This window comes from Arvicanthis niloticus, chromosome 15 (assembly GCF_011762505.2).
Source record: "Arvicanthis niloticus isolate mArvNil1 chromosome 15, mArvNil1.pat.X, whole genome shotgun sequence".
In the NCBI taxonomy this organism is placed as follows: domain Eukaryota; kingdom Metazoa; phylum Chordata; class Mammalia; order Rodentia; family Muridae; genus Arvicanthis; species Arvicanthis niloticus.
The window spans coordinates 16,363,758-16,378,278 of NC_047672.1; positions in this window are offsets into that span (position 1 = coordinate 16,363,758).

Genomic DNA, 14,521 nt, shown 5'->3' on the forward strand with positions numbered 1-14,521 from the left:
CTCACAGGATTCCTTCTCCCAACGATGCAGCTCTGGCTGCTGTTCTGGAGGAAGGGGCACGTTCTAGTCTTGATCCCGACTTTAGACTTTCTGTCGACGACCCTAACTTCCCCCCGAAACGATTTCAATCCAACTCCCTTCCTACAACGACACAGAGCGACTCAGGAACGGCATCAGATGATGAATTCATCTTCTAGACAGCATGATCACAGAAACTTTCATCGTCATGTCGATCCGCAGGACTCTGGCCCAGCAGAGCGGGCCATCACCCAGGAAGGAAATCACACCAAGCTCTGGGCAGTGAATGTCTCGCCTGGCCCAACCACAACCTGTCAGGGCTCGGAGGGATCTAGCAGAGAGAGGCAAGAGAAGGCCCATCAGTAGTAAGAAGCCACCCTGGGCCACAGGCCCCGGGACCCTGCTTCTGCAGGATACACCCAGCACAGCCGAGCACAAGGCTGGGCACCGCTGGGCAGACTCCAGAAGGCTCACTTGCCCACTGCAGCTCTTGCCGCCAGGCTCGCACGGGCAGGGCAGGGCAGGCCAGGCCAGGCCCAGTGCGCATGGGAGTGGGGCGACTCTGTGAGTCAAAGCCCCGGAGACTGGCTGCGGTCAGGGTGGTCTCGTGGCCCCAGGGTGGTCTCGTGGCCTTCCAGATAGGGAAGAAAGCAAAGCTGAGCTGTGGGTGTTGGAGGAGCTCTAGGTTGGAGGACAGGGTGCTCCCGCCGGGCCCGAGCCTCCCGGCTGGCTTGAAGAGGAGATAAAGGAGGAAGAGGAGGAGGAGATAAAGGAGGAAGAGGAGGAGGAGAAGGAGGAAAAGGAGGAGTAGGAGGAGGAGGAGAAGGAGGAGGACAGGAGAACTGTCATCGGGGGCTTGGGATCCAGGAGGGCGGAGGGCCGGTGGAGACCAAGGGCAGCCAGCGAGCGTTCAGAGTTGGCGGTTTGGGTCTTGCTGTGGTCGGTCAGTCAGCAGGCAGCGAGGAATGGGCCGAGCTCGCTGAGCAGCAGCCTTTGCAGCCTTAGCAGCCTTAGCAGCAGCCTTAGCAGCAGCCTTAGCAGCCTTAGCAGCCTTAGCAGCCTTAGCAGCAGCCTTAGCAGCAGCCTTAGCAGCCTTAGCAGCAGCCTTAGCAGCCTTAGCAGCCTTAGCAGCAGCAGCAGCCTTAGCAGCAGCAGCAGCCTTAGCAGCAGCAGCAGGCTTAACAGCCTTAGCAGCAGCAGCAGGCTTAGCAGCTGTGTGCAACGTGGGGTGTAGAGGGCGGCGGGGCAGGAGCAGGAGGAGCAGCTCGGAGTAGAGAGAAGCGCTGGTGTTTGCTGTCTGGGCGTTCGAGTCTGGAGGCGGGGTGGTGGTGGAGTGGGCGTCGGGCGTCGGGCGTGTTTGGCGCGGTGGTGGCGGCAAGTGCGGGTCAGTGGGTGGGTGTTGCGGGTGTCGGAGTGTGAGATGTGGTCGCGAGCGCTAGGCGTGAGTCGGTGTTGGGAGTGTGGGTGAAGGCAGTGAGTGAGTGAGTGAGTGAGTGAGTGAGGTGGTAGAGCGAGTTGTTTGTTGTAGCGTGCGTGTCCGCGAGTGTTATTGTTTGTGTTGAGGAGGAGGCGTTGGGAGAGTGTTTGCGTGCGTTTGTGCTCGGTAGAGGGCGGGTGTGTGTGTGTGTGTCGTCATGGTTTGTGAGGTTGGAGTATGTGCATGTCGCCGTCTGCTGCTGCCGGTTGTGGTGGCGCACGCCGGTAGGATTTGCTGAAGGAGGCAGAGGCAGGAGGATCACGAGTTCGAGGCCAGCCTGGGCTACACATTTTTTTTCCTCCCTCCCCCCCTCCCGACACACACACCCTCCGCTCCTCTCCTCCCACTTGACACACACACACACACACACACACACACACACACATCTCCAGATGTATACATACCTATATCTGTATGTATATATTAGCAGTTTTCATTTGCACGCTCACTAACAGGCAGGTCCCTTGAACCTTGCCTGCTATGTCTTACCCCGGACCCTTGACACACCAACTACACCAAGTTGCTACAACGAGCCATCCTCTTTACAAAAGAGCATGGACGCCAAAAGTGAGTCCCGCATGGGGGCTGAGCTACTTTGGAAAGCCAAGAGCTTTTGCCAAGCTTTGCATACTCAGCTCAACTCTGAGGGGTTTCTGCTTCTTTCCTTCCTTCCTTCCTTCCTTGCTTGCTTTCTGACTTGCTTGCTCGCTTGCTGGCTGGCATGTTTAGTTTCCTTCAAAACCAAAAGCCCTTGACCTGAGTTCTCTCCTTGCAGTTTCAGTTCAGCCTGTCACCCAGAGTCACTCATTGTCAGTGCTGACATGCACTTAGGAAGGGGGAAGAAGCCAGTTGTGTGTCTGCTGTTCTGGGCTAGCCTTACCCAGCGTTGGTTCTCTTGGTGGGTGGGTGTTCCTGGGCGGCTTGGCCTGGAGGATTCCAGGCAGGGGGCGGTTTGGGGTGGGGTCGGTGCGTGGTGAGCTCGGGGTGGTGCATTGCCCAGCCAGAGACCCAGCCATTTACAGCACGGTCTCTGACAGAGGTCCTTTCCTACGTGTGCCCCAGGAGTTTGTGTCCTCTGGTTCCAGGCGTAGGTGAGGCCAAAGGGACACAGATTTCACCTTTCTTGGACCCAGTGCAGTTTCTTTGGGACTCTGGGTGGGGTGGAGCGAGGCTGTACCACCACCTCCTCCTCCTCCTCCTCCTCCTCCTCCTCCTCCTCCTCCTCCTCCTCCTCCTGCTGCTGCTGCTGCTGCTGCTGCTTCTGCTGTTGCTACTGGCCATAGCGATAGATGTGGGGTGTGGTGGGGTTGGGTGACTAGCAGAGTGGGTGGATGAGTGATGAGTAGATGGAGGGACCAAAAAAGGAGGCGTGGTCAGAGAGGCCGGAAACATAGGGCCAGTCTGGTCTTTGGGCTTCCGTGTAAGCACTTGGGAATTCGGGATCCTTAAGCACCCCCACCCAGGGTTGCCTCTCCACGGGAAGCGATGCATGCCTGTCCTCTGGCCAGAAGGCTCAGCATGGGTGGAGTTCCTAGCCCGGTGGGGGGCCGGTGCCATCTGAAGGGCCTGACCACGCTTGAATCCTCCCCAACGCCCCCATCCACCATCTCTTGTGTTGATTTCAGGCTCTGCCTCCCAAGACCTTTCTCTTGAGTCCAGTTTCTCAGTCAGTAGAACCCATCCTTCTACACGGAGATGTGGGCGGGGGTGGTGCTGGTGGTGGTGGTGGCGCCTCCTCTACAATTTCTTCTGAGAAAATAAAGCTTCATTTATTAAAAGGGGGGGGCACCCCCTGTGTCAGCTGGAGGGTAGATGAACCCTGGAAAAGGGAAAGAGTAAAAGTGGGAAGGGGAACCACACACAAACTCACACCCATATGTGCACACACACACACACACACACACACACACACACACAGAGTAAAGGGCAAGAAACTCCAACAGCTTCACACATACTCATGAATATATACATTCCCTCAGACAGACAGACAGACAGACAGACAGACAGACAGACAGACTGACTGACTGACAGACATGTGGGATGGATGGAGCAAGCTCCAATAAGCAGGCTACAACCGTTTTACCCATAGCCACACATCCACATTCCCACATGGACACATTTGGTGGGTGGGGCAAAATCTCAGGAGCTGGCTCCAAGAAGAGGATTCTTTTGTCTCAGCCTTTTTTATACCACCTAAGAAGAAGTTTACCTCGTAGCCACAAGTCACATATCCTCAAAGAGCCATCACCATAGAACCATATCCCTCAAACACCAGCTTGAAACCATTACACAGAAGGAGATGGATCACACCGGGATTGTCGATTACAAAGTGTTGTTTTGACACTCACACCCAACCAAACAGTTCCCATCCTTTGCTCTCTCCACAAGTTGGACTTCACTCCAAAGCGACAATTCTCTTGTCACTGATGAACAAAGTTGAAGCCAGTGGAGCCTAGGTTAGCCAGTTTGATTCATTTTATTTTTTTTTCTAACCAACTTAGCTGGTGACAGTTTGTATTCAACAAACAGGAGACAGACGATCATCTGTGATCATGTGTCGTGCTTGCGTCTTTTGTTTTTTGGAAGTCTTGTTGTTCGGGTGATCTGGCTATGATCACCCTATCCTCTATGCCAACACTCGTGGTAAAAGGATTTCCTCTTTCTTCCTGGCCGAGTGTGTCTCTTGGCGGTGCACACACCGACCGACCGACCGACCGACCGACCGACCGACCGACACCTATGGCCACAGGCCCGCATCCCAAGGTCCAGGACCTAGTCAGGCCCAACCTTGAGCGGAGGTTCTCTCTGAGCTTGGACGTGTCCCTCCCAGGCCTACTTTCCTTGCTCCTAGGATGATGTGCTTGTAAGGCGGGAAAGCTCACAGGATTCCTTCTCCCAACGATGCAGCTCTGGCTGTTGTTCTGGGAGGAAGGGGCACGTTCTAGTCTTGATCCCGACTTTAGACTTTCTGTCGACGACCCTAACTTCCCCCCGAAACGATTTCAATCCAACTCCCTTCCTACAACGACACAGAGCGACTCAGGAACGGCATCAGATGATGAATTCATCTTCTAGACAGCATGATCACAGAAACTTTCATCGTCATGTCGATCCGCAGGACTCTGGCCCAGCAGAGCGGGCCATCACCCAGGAAGGAAATCACACCAAGCTCTGGGCAGTGAATGTCTCGCCTGGCCCAACCACAACCTGTCAGGGCTCGGAGGGATCTAGCAGAGAGAGGCAAGAGAAGGCCCATCAGTAGTAAGAAGCCACCCTGGGCCACAGGCCCCGGGACCCTGCTTCTGCAGGATACACCCAGCACAGCCGAGCACAAGGCTGGGCACCGCTGGGCAGACTCCAGAAGGCTCACTTGCCCACTGCAGCTCTTGCCGCCAGGCTCGCACGGGCAGGGCAGGGCAGGCCAGGCCAGGCCCAGTGCGCATGGGAGTGGGGCGACTCTGTGAGTCAAAGCCCCGGAGACTGGCTGCGGTCAGGGTGGTCTCGTGGCCCCAGGGTGGTCTCGTGGCCTTCCAGATAGGGAAGAAAGCAAAGCTGAGCTGTGGGTGTTGGAGGAGCTCTAGGTTGGAGGACAGGGTGCTCCCGCCGGGCCCGAGCCTCCCGGCTGGCTTGAAGAGGAGATAAAGGAGGAAGAGGAGGAGGAGATAAAGGAGGAAGAGGAGGAGGAGAAGGAGGAAAAGGAGGAGTAGGAGGAGGAGGAGAAGGAGGAGGACAGGAGAACTGTCATCGGGGGCTTGGGATCCAGGAGGGCGGAGGGCCGGTGGAGACCAAGGGCAGCCAGCGAGCGTTCAGAGTTGGCGGTTTGGGTCTTGCTGTGGTCGGTCAGTCAGCAGGCAGCGAGGAATGGGCCGAGCTCGCTGAGCAGCAGCCTTTGCAGCCTTAGCAGCCTTAGCAGCAGCCTTAGCAGCAGCCTTAGCAGCCTTAGCAGCCTTAGCAGCCTTAGCAGCAGCCTTAGCAGCAGCCTTAGCAGCCTTAGCAGCAGCCTTAGCAGCCTTAGCAGCCTTAGCAGCAGCAGCAGCCTTAGCAGCAGCAGCAGCCTTAGCAGCAGCAGCAGGCTTAACAGCCTTAGCAGCAGCAGCAGGCTTAGCAGCTGTGTGCAACGTGGGGTGTAGAGGGCGGCGGGGCAGGAGCAGGAGGAGCAGCTCGGAGTAGAGAGAAGCGCTGGTGTTTGCTGTCTGGGCGTTCGAGTCTGGAGGCGGGGTGGTGGTGGAGTGGGCGTCGGGCGTCGGGCGTGTTTGGCGCGGTGGTGGCGGCAAGTGCGGGTCAGTGGGTGGGTGTTGCGGGTGTCGGAGTGTGAGATGTGGTCGCGAGCGCTAGGCGTGAGTCGGTGTTGGGAGTGTGGGTGAAGGCAGTGAGTGAGTGAGTGAGTGAGTGAGTGAGGTGGTAGAGCGAGTTGTTTGTTGTAGCGTGCGTGTCCGCGAGTGTTATTGTTTGTGTTGAGGAGGAGGCGTTGGGAGAGTGTTTGCGTGCGTTTGTGCTCGGTAGAGGGCGGGTGTGTGTGTGTGTGTCGTCATGGTTTTGTGAGGTGGAGTATGTGCATGTCGCCGTCTGCTGCTGCCGGTTGTGGTGGCGCACGCCGGTAGGATTTGCTGAAGGAGGCAGAGGCAGGAGGATCACGAGTTCGAGGCCAGCCTGGGCTACACATTTTTTTTCCTCCCTCCCCCCCCTCCCGACACACACACCCTCCGCTCCTCTCCTCCCACTTGACACACACACACACACACACACACACACACACACATCTCCAGATGTATACATACCTATATCTGTATGTATATATTAGCAGTTTTCATTTGCACGCTCACTAACAGGCAGGTCCCTTGAACCTTGCCTGCTATGTCTTACCCCCGGACCCTTGACACACCAACTACACCAAGTTGCTACAACGAGCCATCCTCTTTACAAAAGAGCATGGACGCCAAAAGTGAGTCCCGCATGGGGGCTGAGCTACTTTGGAAAGCCAAGAGCTTTTGCCAAGCTTTGCATACTCAGCTCAACTCTGAGGGGTTTCTGCTTCTTTCCTTCCTTCCTTCCTTCCTTGCTTGCTTTCTGACTTGCTTGCTCGCTTGCTGGCTGGCATGTTTAGTTTCCTTCAAAACCAAAAGCCCTTGACCTGAGTTCTCTCCTTGCAGTTTCAGTTCAGCCTGTCACCCAGAGTCACTCATTGTCAGTGCTGACATGCACTTAGGAAGGGGGAAGAAGCCAGTTGTGTGTCTGCTGTTCTGGGCTAGCCTTACCCAGCGTTGGTTCTCTTGGTGGGTGGGTGTTCCTGGGCGGCTTGGCCTGGAGGATTCCAGGCAGGGGGCGGTTTGGGGTGGGGTCGGTGCGTGGTGAGCTCGGGGTGGTGCATTGCCCAGCCAGAGACCCAGCCATTTACAGCACGGTCTCTGACAGAGGTCCTTTCCTACGTGTGCCCCAGGAGTTTGTGTCCTCTGGTTCCAGGCGTAGGTGAGGCCAAAGGGACACAGATTTCACCTTTCTTGGACCCAGTGCAGTTTCTTTGGGACTCTGGGTGGGGTGGAGCGAGGCTGTACCACCACCTCCTCCTCCTCCTCCTCCTCCTCCTCCTCCTCCTCCTCCTCCTCCTCCTCCTCCTCCTCCTGCTGCTGCTGCTGCTGCTGCTGCTTCTGCTGTTGCTACTGGCCATAGCGATAGATGTGGGGTGTGGTGGGGTTGGGTGACTAGCAGAGTGGGTGGATGAGTGATGAGTAGATGGAGGGACCAAAAAAGGAGGCGTGGTCAGAGAGGCCGGAAACATAGGGCCAGTCTGGTCTTTGGGCTTCCGTGTAAGCACTTGGGAATTCGGGATCCTTAAGCACCCCCACCCAGGGTTGCCTCTCCACGGGAAGCGATGCATGCCTGTCCTCTGGCCAGAAGGCTCAGCATGGGTGGAGTTCCTAGCCCGGTGGGGGGGCCGGTGCCATCTGAAGGGCCTGACCACGCTTGAATCCTCCCCAACGCCCCCATCCACCATCTCTTGTGTTGATTTCAGGCTCTGCCTCCCAAGACCTTTCTCTTGAGTCCAGTTTCTCAGTCAGTAGAACCCATCCTTCTACACGGAGATGTGGGCGGGGGTGGTGCTGGTGGTGGTGGTGGCGCCTCCTCTACAATTTCTTCTGAGAAAATAAAGCTTCATTTATTAAAAGGGGGGGGCACCCCCTGTGTCAGCTGGAGGGTAGATGAACCCTGGAAAAGGGAAAGAGTAAAAGTGGGAAGGGGAACCACACACAAACTCACACCCATATGTGCACACACACACACACACACACACACACACACACAGAGTAAAGGGCAAGAAACTCCAACAGCTTCACACATACTCATGAATATATACATTCCCTCAGACAGACAGACAGACAGACAGACAGACAGACAGACAGACTGACTGACTGACAGACATGTGGGATGGATGGAGCAAGCTCCAATAAGCAGGCTACAACCGTTTTACCCATAGCCACACATCCACATTCCCACATGGACACATTTGGTGGGTGGGGCAAAATCTCAGGAGCTGGCTCCAAGAAGAGGATTCTTTTGTCTCAGCCTTTTTTATACCACCTAAGAAGAAGTTTACCCTCGTAGCCACAAGTCACATATCCTCAAAGAGCCATCACCATAGAACCATATCCTCAAACACCAGCTTGAAACCATTACACAGAAGGAGATGGATCACACCGGGATTGTCGATTACAAAGTGTTGTTTTGACACTCACACCCAACCAAACAGTTCCCATCCTTTGCTCTCTCCACAAGTTGGACTTCACTCCAAAGCGACAATTCTCTTGTCACTGATGAACAAAGTTGAAGCCAGTGGAGCCTAGGTTAGCCAGTTTGATTCATTTTATTTTTTTTCTAACCAACTTAGCTGGTGACAGTTTGTATTCAACAAACAGGAGACAGACGATCATCTGTGATCATGTGTCGTGCTTGCGTCTTTTGTTTTTTGGAAGTCTTGTTGTTCGGGTGATCTGGCTATGATCACCCTATCCTCTATGCCAACACTCGTGGTAAAAGGATTTCCTCTTTCTTCCTGGCCGAGTGTGTCTCTTGGCGGTGCACACCGACCGACCGACCGACCGACCGACCGACCGACCGACACCTATGGCCACAGGGCCCGCATCCCAAGGTCCAGGACCTAGTCAGGCCCAACCTTGAGCGGAAGGTTCTCTCTGAGCTTGGACGTGTCCCTCCCAGGCCTACTTCCTTGCTCCTAGGATGATGTGCTTGTAAGGCGGGAAAGCTCACAGGATTCCTTCTCCCAACGATGCAGCTCTGGCTGTTGTTCTGGGAGGAAGGGGCACGTTCTAGTCTTGATCCCGACTTTAGACCTTTCTGTCGACGACCCTAACTTCCCCCCGAAACGATTTCAATCCAACTCCCTTCCTACAACGACACAGAGCGACTCAGGAACGGCATCAGATGATGAATTCATCTTCTAGACAGCATGATCACAGAAACTTTCATCGTCATGTCGATCCGCAGGACTCTGGCCCAGCAGAGCGGGCCATCACCCAGGAAGGAAATCCACACAAGCTCTGGGCAGTGAATGTCTCGCCTGGCCCAACCACAACCTGTCAGGGCTCGGAGGGATCTAGCAGAGAAGAGGCAAGAGAAGGCCCATCAGTAGTAAAGAAGCCAACCCTGGGCCACAGCCCCGGGACCCTGCTTCTGCAGGATACACCCAGCACAGCCGAGCACAAGGCTGGGCACCGCTGGGGCAGACTCCAGAAGGCTCACTTGCCCACTGCAGCTCTTGCCGCCAGGCTCGCACGGGCAGGGCAGGGCAGGCCAGGCCAGGCCCAGTGCGCATGGGAGTGGGGCGACTCTGTGAGTCAAAGCCCCGGAGACTGGCTGCGGTCCAGGGTTGTCTCGTGGCCCAGGGTGGTCTCGTGGCCTTCCAGATAGGGAAGAAAGCAAAGCTGAGCTGTGGGTGTTGGAGGAGCTCTAGGTTGGAGGACAGGGTGCTCCCGCCGGGCCCGAGCCTCCCGGCTGGCTTGAAGAGGAGATAAAGGAGGAAGAGGAGGAGGAGATAAAGGAGGAAGAGGAGGAGGAGAAGGAGGACAAAGGAGGAGAGTAGGAGGAGGAGGAGAAGGAGGAGGACAGGAGAACTGTCATCGGGGGCTTGGGATCCAGGAGGCGGAGGGCCGGTGGAGACCAAGGGCAGCCAGCGAGCGTTCAGAGTTGGCGGTTTTGGGTCTTGCTGTGGTCGGTCAGTCAGCAGGCAGCGAGGAATGGGCCGAGCTCGCTGAGCAGCAGCCTTTGCAGCCTTAGCAGCCTTAGCAGCAGCCTTAGCAGCAGCCTTAGCAGCCTTAGCAGCCTTAGCAGCCTTAGCAGCAGCCTTAGCAGCAGCCTTAGCAGCCTTAGCAGCAGCCTTAGCAGCCTTAGCAGCCTTAGCAGCCTTAGCAGCCTTAGCAGCAGCAGCAGCCTTAGCAGCAGCAGCAGGCTTAACAGCCTTAGCAGCAGCAGCAGGCTTAGCAGCTGTGTGCAACGTGGGGTGTAGAGGGCGGCGGGGCAGGAGCAGGAGGAGCAGCTCGGAGTAGAGAGAAGCGCTGGTGTTTGCTGTCTGGGCGTTCGAGTCTGGAGGCGGGGTGGTGGTGGAGTGGGCGTCGGGCGTCGGGCGTGTTTGGCGCGGTGGTGGCGGCAAGTGCGGGTCAGTGGGTGGGTGTTGCGGGTGTCGGAGTGTGAGATGTGGTCGCGAGCGCTAGGCGTGAGTCGGTGTTGGGAGTGTGGGTGAAGGCAGTGAGTGAGTGAGTGAGTGAGTGAGTGAGTGAGGTGGTAGAGCGAGTTGTTTGTTGTAGCGTGCGTGTCCGCGAGTGTTATTGTTTGTGTTGAGGAGGAGGCGTTGGGAGAGTGTTTGCGTGCGTTTGTGCTCGGTAGAGGGCGGTGTGTGTGTGTGTCGTCATGGTTTGTGAGGTTGGAGTATGTGCATGTCGCCGTCTGCTGCTGCCGGTTGTGGTGGCGCACGCCGGTAGGATTTGCTGAAGGAGGCAGAGGCAGGAGGATCACGAGTTCGAGGCCAGCCTGGGCTACACATTTTTTTTCCTCCCTCCCCCCCTCCCGACACACACACCTCCGCTCCTCTCCTCCCACTTGACACACACACACACACACACACACACACACACACACACACACACATCTCCAGATGTTACATACCTATATCTGTATGTATATATTAGCAGTTTTCATTTGCACGCTCACTAACAGGCAGTCCCTTGAACCTTGCCTGCTATGTCTTACCCCGGACCCTTGACACACCAACTACACCAAGTTGCTACAACGGGCCATCCTCTTTACAAAAGAGCATGGACGCCAAAAGTGAGTCCCGCATGGGGGCTGAGCTACTTTGGAAAGCCAAGAGCTTTTGCCAAGCTTTGCATACTCAGCTCAACTCTGAGGGGTTTCTGCTTCTTTCCTTCCTTCCTTCCTTCCTTGCTTGCTTTCTGACTTGCTTGCTCGCTTGCTGGCTGGCATGTTTAGTTTCCTTCAAAACCAAAAGCCCTTGACCTGAGTTCTCTCCTTGCAGTTTCAGTTCAGCCTGTCACCCAGAGTCACTCATTGTCAGTGCTGACATGCACTTAGGAAGGGGGAAGAAGAAAGCCAGTTGTGTGTCTGCTGTTCTGGGCTAGCCTTACCCAGCGTTGGTTCTCTTGGTGGGTGGGTGTTCCTGGGCGGCTTGGCCTGGAGGATTCCAGGCAGGGGGCGGTTGGGGTGGGGTCGGTGCGTGGTGAGCTCGGGGTGGTGCATTGCCCAGCCAGAGACCCAGCCATTTACAGCACGGTCTCTGACAGAGGTCCTTTCCTACGTGTGCCCCAGGAGTTTGTGTCCTCTGGTTCCAGGCGTAGGTGAGGCCAAAGGGACACAGATTTCACCTTTCTTGGACCCAGTGCAGTTTCTTTGGGACTCTGGGTGGGGTGGAGCGAGGCTGTACCACCACCTCCTCCTCCTCTCCTCCTCCTCCTCCTCCTCCTCCTCCTCCTCCTCCTCCTCCCCTCCTGCTGCTGCTGCTGCTGCTGCTGCTTCTGCTGTTGCTACTGGCCATAGCGATAGATGTGGGGTGTGGTGGGGTTGGGTGACTAGCAGAGTGGGTGGATGAGTGATGAGTAGATGGAGGGACCAAAAAAGGAGGCGTGGTCAGAGAGGCCGGAAACATAGGGCCAGTCTGGTCTTTGGGCTTCCGTGTAAGCACTTGGGAATTCGGGATCCTTAAGCACCCCCACCCAGGGTTGCCTCTCCACGGGAAGCGATGCATGCCTGTCCTCTGGCCAGAAGGCTCAGCATGGGTGGAGTTCCTAGCCCGGTGGGGGGCCGGTGCCATCTGAAGGGCCTGACCACGCTTGAATCCTCCCCAACGCCCCCATCCACCATCTCTTGTGTTGATTTCAGGCTCTGCCTCCCAAGACCTTTCTCTTGAGTCCAGTTTCTCAGTCAGTAGAACCCATCCTTCTACACGGAGATGTGGGCGGGGGTGGTGCTGGTGGTGGTGGTGGGCGCCTCCTCTACAATTTCTTCTGAGAAAATAAAGCTTCATTTATTAAAAGGGGGGGGCACCCCCTGTGTCAGCTGGAGGGTAGATGAACCCTGGAAAAGGGAAAGAGTAAAAGTGGGAAGGGGAACCACACACAAACTCACACCCATATGTGCACACACACACACACACACACACACACACACACACACAGAGTAAAGGGCAAGAAACTCCAACAGCTTCACACATACTCATGAATATATACATTCCCTCAGACAGACAGACAGACAGACTGACTGACTGACAGACAGACATGTGGGATGGATGGAGCAAGCTCCAATAAGCAGGCTACAACCGTTTTACCCATAGCCACACATCCACATTCCCACATGGACACATTTGGTGGGTGGGGCAAAATCTCAGGAGCTGGCTCCAAGAAGAGGATTCTTTTGTCTCAGCCTTTTTTATACCACCTAAGAAGAAGTTTACCTCGTAGCCACAAGTCACATATCCTCAAAGAGCCATCACCATAGAACCATATCCCTCAAACACCAGCTTGAAACCATTACACAGAAGGAGATGGATCACACCGGGATTGTCGATTACAAAGTGTTGTTTTGACACTCACACCCAACCAAACAGTTCCCATCCTTTGCTCTCTCCACAAGTTGGACTTCACTCCAAAGCGACAATTCTCTTGTCACTGATGAACAAAGTTGAAGCCAGTGGAGCCTAGGTTAGCCAGTTTGATTCATTTTATTTTTTTTTTCTAACCAACTTAGCTGGTGACAGTTTGTATTCAACAAACAGGAGACAGACGATCATCTGTGATCATGTGTCGTGCTTGCGTCTTTTGTTTTTTGGAAGTCTTGTTGTTCGGGTGATCTGGCTATGATCACCCTATCCTCTATGCCAACACTCGTGGTAAAAGGATTTCTCTTTCTTCCTGGCCGAGTGTGTCTCTTGGCGGTGCACACCGACCGACCGACCGACCCGACCGAGCCGACCGACCGACACCTATGGCCACAGGCCCGCATCCCAAGGTCCAGGACCTAGTCAGGCCCAACCTTGAGCGGAGGTTCTCTCTGAGCTTGGACGTGTCCCTCCCAGGCCTACTTTCCTTGCTCCTAGGATGATGTGCTTGTAAGGCGGGAAAGCTCACAGGATTCCTTCTCCCAACGATGCAGCTCTGGCTGCTGTTCTGGGAGGAAGGGGCACGTTCTAGTCTTGATCCCGACTTTAGACTTTCTGTCGACGACCCTAACTTCCCCCGAAACGATTTCAATCCAACTCCCTTCCTACAACGACACAGAGCGACTCAGGAACGGCATCAGATGATGAATTCATCTTCTAGACAGCATGATCACAGAAACTTTCATCGTCATGTCGATCCGCAGGACTCTGGCCCAGCAGAGCGGGCCATCACCCAGGAAGGAAATCACACCAAGCTCTGGGCAGTGAATGTCTCGCCTGGCCCAACCACAACCTGTCAGGGCTCGGAGGGATCTAGCAGAGAGAGGCAAGAGAAGGCCCATCAGTAGTAAGAAGCCACCCTGGGCCACAGGCCCCGGGACCCTGCTTCTGCAGGATACACCCAGCACAGCCGAGCACAAGGCTGGGCACCGCTGGGCAGACTCCAGAAGGCTCACTTGCCCACTGCAGCTCTTGCCGCCAGGCTCGCACGGGCAGGGCAGGGAGGCCAGGCCAGGCCCAGTGCGCATGGGAGTGGGGCGACTCTGTGAGTCAAAGCCCCGGAGACTGGCTGCGGTCAGGGTGGTCTCGTGGCCCCAGGGTGGTCTCGTGGCCTTCCAGATAGGGAAGAAAGCAAAGCTGAGCTGTGGGTGTTGGAGGAGCTCTAGGTTGGAGGACAGGGTGCTCCCGCCGGGCCCGAGCCTCCCGGCTGGCTTGAAGAGGAGATAAAGGAGGAAGAGGAGGAGAGATAAAGGAGGAGAGGAGGAGGAGAAGGAGGAAAAGGAGGAGTAGGAGGAGGAGGAGAAGGAGGAGGACAGGAGAACTGTCATGGGGGCTGGGATCCAGGAGGGCGGAGGGCCGGTGGAGACCAAGGGCAGCCAGCGAGCGTTCAGAGTTGGCGGTTTGGGTCTTGCTGTGGTCGGTCAGTCAGCAGGCAGCGAGGAATGGGCCGCCGAGAGCTCGCTGAGCCAGCAGCAGTTGCAGCCTTAGCAGCCTTAGCAGCAGCCTTAGCAGCAGCCTTTAGCAGCCTAGCAGCCTTAGCAGCCTTAGCAGCAGCCTTAGCAGCAGCCTTAGCAGCCTTTAGCAGCAGCCTTAGCAGCATTAGCAGCCTAGCAGCCTTAGCAGCCTTAGCAGCAGCAGCAGCCTTAGCAGCAGCAGCAGGGCTTAACAGCATTAGCAGCAGCAGCAGGCTTAGCAGCTGTGGCAACGTGGGTTTGTGTAGAGGGCGGCGGGGCAGGAGCAGAGGAGCAGCTCGGAGTAGAGAGAAAGCGTGGTGTTTGCTGTCTGGGCGTTCGAGTCTGGAGGCGGGGTGGTGGTGGAGTGGGCGTCGGGCCGTCGGGCGTGTTTGG